This window comes from Grammomys surdaster, unplaced genomic scaffold (genome assembly GCF_004785775.1).
Source record: "Grammomys surdaster isolate TR1022 unplaced genomic scaffold, NIH_TR_1.0 65, whole genome shotgun sequence".
Classification (NCBI taxonomy): Eukaryota; Metazoa; Chordata; class Mammalia; order Rodentia; family Muridae; genus Grammomys; species Grammomys surdaster.
This window is the reverse complement of record NW_021604567.1, coordinates 14,266,094-14,272,117: the sequence shown is the minus strand read 5'-3', so window position 1 is coordinate 14,272,117 and position 6,024 is coordinate 14,266,094.

Sequence of the window (6,024 nt, the reverse complement as noted above, 5' to 3'; positions counted from 1 at the left end):
TATTTCTTTGTTTGATTTTAATTGTTTACTTTGATTTCATTGTTGTTGGGATTTTTGTTTGATGCATTTTGTTTGTTTGCTTTTACTTTTGGAGAGAGAGAGTAAGAGAAAGTACATGAACTGGTTGATAGGGAGTTAGGGAGGATTTGTGAGGAGTAAGGGGAGAGGAAATAGTGTGACCAAAAATGTTGTACACAATATTTTTTTTTTTAAAAAAAGACTAAAGTTGAAGTAGTAAACACATGCATTAGATTTTTCTATATATTTTGATATTATTTGAAAAATATGTTTAGCATATCAGGTATTGGCATATGTATTTAGAAGCACGATTGAATCCCTGTTTACTTACAATATTTCATTTAAAATTGGTCATTTATGTAGATTGTTTGGTTCCAAAGCTCTTTCTGAGTTTCTTAATGAAAAATGCGAAGTCCTTCTCAACAGCTGATGCTCTTTTCCTACAAGGCTGATTTGAGATCTTTTAGATCCTTTTAGAAGATAAGCTTTCTTATGTTACTTTCAACTGTGATCAAAGTTTTGTGACTATTTGTGGCAAGAATGTATCTCCTACCCCCGCCTACTCACTGTGGTCCCTAAAGAGGAATGTGGACTGATTTCTCTTATGGTTGAATTTGCAGAACTGGGCATCTATATTCATTTCTGTCTGTCAGAATGGTCTTGGAATGAAGGAGTCTGTTCTGGTCTTTTTCCTTTGATTTTGTTTGATCTGGAGAGAGACCTTATGGGGATTTCTGTGATCACTTGGTTCAATATTGAGGTAGAAGGGGAGATGTTCAGACTTCTGCTGCCTATGTAGGTGGGGGGGTAATTCATTGAAGGTTATACTTCCCAGTATCATTTCATTAATATTACAAATCTTAGCTCTCTCTAACATTTTATTTATTAAATAATTTTCTAACTGGTAGGGGAAATAAGAGTCTTTTTAATACATAGAACATCCCTTTAAATAAACTACTTTGTTTGTAGAATAATGAATTGCTGCATATGGAAGAAACTCAAATGAGTGAAAGTAAAAATACAAAAACAAAAACAAAAGTGTTGATAAACTAATGCATTGACAAATAAGGATATATGTGGATTTTTTAATTGCTTAGCTTAATTCATAAATTAAGGTCAACTGAGTCTTCAGTCCATTATGTTGCCTTAGTTACAGCCTATATCACTTCTTAAAGCTCCAATTAAAAAGCAACATCTTTTTCACAGAGAGTTTTGAATATGACCAGTTCATGTACATTTATACTCTCCTTCCAAATTATTTCTTTATCCCTCTAACTGTTGCATCAAATACATTTTCTGTAATAACACCAGTAAGGGTAACCTTTGCTCTTTGGATATTTTCAGTAATAATGTAAGTAGAGAATAAGAAACCCCAAACTTACAGATTTTATAAATGATTTTTCAGTGGCATTCTGGAAATAAACTAATCTCCAGTGTTGGGAAACCAAGATCTTAAGACAGGAATTGGAACAGGAATCCAAATGTTACATGATTTTTTTTTTACCAGTTAGAAAATTGTAAGTTTTAAATGAAAATAATAGTAATTATATCTAACATGCATTTGTACTAGGCTTACTGAAATCCCAAAAGCGGGAGCAAAACGAATTGAAATTCAAGGTAATTGCCCCAATAATAATTAGCATGTATGTTGGTCTGAAGAACATGAAGATTTTATGAAATAATTAAGAAATAGACTATGGTTGTCATTTCAGGCATTTTTTTAGACATGTGTACATGTTACATTGATTTCTTAGACTTTATACTAACAATATTATGTGTCTTGGAACATAAATGTAATGAAAATCCAACTGTAGTTGGATATGCTAAATGGCTCTGAGCATGGACTTTAGATCTTTTTTAAATTTTCATTTAAAGTGACATTGTAATTGTTATGTAATTATTATTTAATATTTAACATTCTGATTATACAAAGATTGTACGCCCTAATAGAGATGATATTCGCACTTCAGGACGTTTACAGTCACTACCACCTGACTCTTCATTCTCCTTTAACTTCATCTGTTCCTTTTCTGAAAACTGAGATGATTATTTTCATGATAATGTTCTCTTATTGGATAATTACAGTTTTTTATTTCCTTAATCATTTATTAGTGAAGATGAATTTTTTTCTGACACTGTCTTTAGGATCAGGAGACTCTAATGGTGAACTTCTGAGTCTTAAGCCAATAGAAGATATTTGTAGCAATTAAGAAATAATCATTTGTTTAAAAAGAGATAATACCATTTTGGAATTCTTGTAATCATATTTCCATCAAACAAGTTGACTTAGTATCAACTCTACACCAAGTTGTATACTGAAATATGTTGGAGTTACAGAGTAATCAACTTTTAATGTCTTCAATTTTACTCTGAATTCTCTCTAGGCATCCACAGAGCCATTCATCAAACCAAGAGATTTAGCTGAGAATTATTCATATGTTGATTTTCTGCTTATATCTGTCTCTACTGATAGAATATAAATTCCATAAAAGGGGTTGCAGTGTCACATGCTCATAACCTACCATACTATTTTCCATAGAATAGGGTTTCATAGATATTAGTTGCATCAGTTACTGTGACTAGTTCTGAGGAAATAAAATAAAGTGATATTTTTTCCTTGCACTACACACACACACACACACACACACACACACAGACACACACTATGTGTATATATTATTTTCACATATAATATAATATATATATATATATATATATATATATATATATATATATATAGTCCATATTACATCCAAGAGTTGAAAGTTAATTGGTATCACAGAGATTTTGCTAATGTTTAAATATTTAGCTCAGTGATATACAATTTAGCAGAGTAAGCTGTCTTTCCAGAATCTTTCTTGAGCTGACAATATACTTAATGCTCAGTTCTGCACATATGTTGAAACCATAGGCAGACTCAGGTTGAGTAAAAGATATACAGACCTTAGAAAACACATGTCTGCATTGGATGTGTCTATGTTAAAGCTGGCCAGAACTGCGAGGATGTCAGTAAGGTCACTGAGCAACAGTTCTGGGGTTTGTAGTTAGAGCAAAATGTGCACAGAAGGCTTCCAAGAGAAGACAGATGCTGAAAAAGTGTAGGGTATGAGTAGGAAAGACCATTAGTGGAATGACCATTTCCCCAGGTGCCAAGCTGAATTAGTTCCCAATTAGAATGGGACTGTCTTGGAAGGAGTGCAGCAATGGCAGGTGGGAACTATTGGCTTCCTGGCCTTTCTGGACCTTTCTACAACAGGCCGACTTTTCATTAATCATGTTGTCACCGCTGCAGACCCTCTTAACCTGAAAGAGTTCATCTACCTCTTAGAGGGGAGAATAATGGGAACATCTATAAAGTATCTGCCAACCAAGTCCTAGTCAGAAATACTTACTGCCCAGTAAGCCAGACTGAAATAAAGAAAGTCAAGGGAAAATATGGAACTTTCTGACTAGAGATTCTTGTGCTCTCAGGGCACAAAATTCTAAGAGGTTTGAACTGCTGACACAGGAATTTTTTTCCCTTTCATTCCTTGAATCTATTTAGAGTATGCAGATCTAGAGAACAATGCTAGGATAGTGTTACATGTGGCAGGACCCTGGAAAGGTTTATCTGCTGCTTGTCCCCATGGCTAAAAAAGAAAAAGCCGTAGAAATATGTGGATTATGTTTTTGTCCAATGAACTGAAGATTAGATACATACGGATACATACATCTAATATGGGTGAATTAATAATAAAATGATTAAAACCAATCCATATATTGTGAGTGCCTGTTCTGACCAAATAACCAGTTTCATGATGCCTCTTTCCTCTGCAGTCCTTAATACTGGCAGAGGGAGATAACATCTGGCTTCTCAAAAATACTGAATGTGCATGCATCTTCTATACAATATCTGTAAAATTACTTTAGAAATGTACAGTCTATTTTAATCCTATAAACTATGCCAAATAAGCATAAGTGTTTATCTTACTGTCTTCCTTAGAATTTGCTCAGGAATTCCCACTCAGTATTAAGTCTGAGTTTCACTGTTTTGAGACAACGTCCTGAGTCCCAAGACCACTACAGTTCTCTCTCTGCTAGACACTCCTATTCTGCATTCCCTCTCATTATACACATACTGCTTTCAATAGTTGTCAAGTCTCCTGTAAACTTAAGAAATTGTGAGCTTGGTTGAATATGCTACATTTAGTTCTTATGAGTGACGTATATAAGGATCTTAAATTATTGTAATTATCACAAAGTTCAAACCATTTTATGTTTTTTGTTCTAATGCATTATTAACATTGTAGAGAATTCTAAGGCTTTCGGTGACATTTATTTTTTTCTCTAGAGTTCTCTCTTGATGCAATTTCTTTCTAAACTTTGCTAAATAACCTTTGTACTGTGTGCCTAGTTCCTATAATCCCTAACCTCTATACTGTTGGCCTTGTTTCTATAATACTCAGTCTGTATTATTGCCTAATCTCTATACTGTATGCCTAATTTATATATTATGTTCCTAGTCTCTATATTGTTTATTGTATACCTAGTTTCTGTGCTGTGTTCCCTGTCTAAGACTGTATGCCTAGACATTAAGCTTTATTACTAGTAATTTGATAATGAATTATGAGTCTTCAGTTCAAATAGTTATCACTTGCATTACTTCAAATAATTAGCTTGATAGATGTTTTACTCATCGCCAAATTTATAAACTTCTGAAATTAAAGAATAGATACAGAGTTCTCCCATCAATCTAAAAAATAATGAAAATTCCTACTTTGGTCCTCCCAGTGTATTCTCTTCTTGAGCATTGATGGTAATCAGTTTTCAACTTTATAACAGTTCTTATGTAACTTCTTTCCTCACAGCATCCTTTAAACTTCAGTACTAGTTTAATAAATCCAAGTTCTATGGATCTTCACAAAAGACTGAATCCCTATTTGTGGTTATGCTTAGCTTCTCATTAGTCTCTTAGACCCATTCAGTTTTCATTTGTGAATTCTCTGAGTATATTTTTCCCCTAGGTTGGTTATGAATATGTGTGCATATGCATGTGAAATATTTACATTCTCTGACTATCCAATACCCCTATCTAACTCATCTGTACAGGATTAATAACTCAGTTGGATATATAACTTTCTCATGGGTCTTCTCCTCCAAACTTCATGAAGGTTCGTTTTCAACAATCAAATCTTTTTCAGAAGGCTCAGAGAGCCATAGACATCTCATCAGCAGACAATACGTTTCCTTTCTTCAGTCCATTGAAGTTTCTTTCTTGACATTTATAGAATACCATCATCAAAATTGACTTGGTATTTGTTGGAAGGGGGATGTCCTGGTTAGTTGTGGGTTCATTCTTAATGTTCTGTCTCTCTCCCATGAACATTTTGGCTCCCTTTGTTCCATGTTCCCCCTTAGATGTATCTATTCGCTTTCTTTCTCCCTCTAACTCCTTTCTTCCAGCTTCTTCACCTTGCACCATTTTTCTTCTAGTTCTATGATTCTTCCCATTGAGTTAGAGTATATTTTCTTTTCTGTATTAATTCACCTTGAACTTCAGGTTGGCCTCAGACGCTAGCCATCACTCTTACTCCATAGTGACTCACCGATGCACCTTATTTTCTTGACCAAGAACTTGCTGTTCATGTTTCGTTCTAGCATCTGCTTCTTTATTTATAGCTTTGAGACTGAGTTCTATTCTGTTTTCTGGCATCCTGAGGTAATTCTCTAAAAGTATGACCCCAATCTACCTTTCCATATGGCATTTTCTTCCTTCCCTTCCCACTTGAAACTACTACACCATTCAATATTTGTTTTATTTTTAATGAATCTCATAACAGTAGAAGTTTCTTCTGAAATATTCTATATCTCACTTTATTATTGCTTATACCTTTCTCATAAAACTTAAACAGATTTTGATATTGCAAGTTTTTATTATTTATTCAGCCATGCAGCTCTGTAAGCTGTTAAAATGGCAATTTGAGTAGTAAATTATTTATTTCTTCCAGAATCATCTGTGCTAAGAAC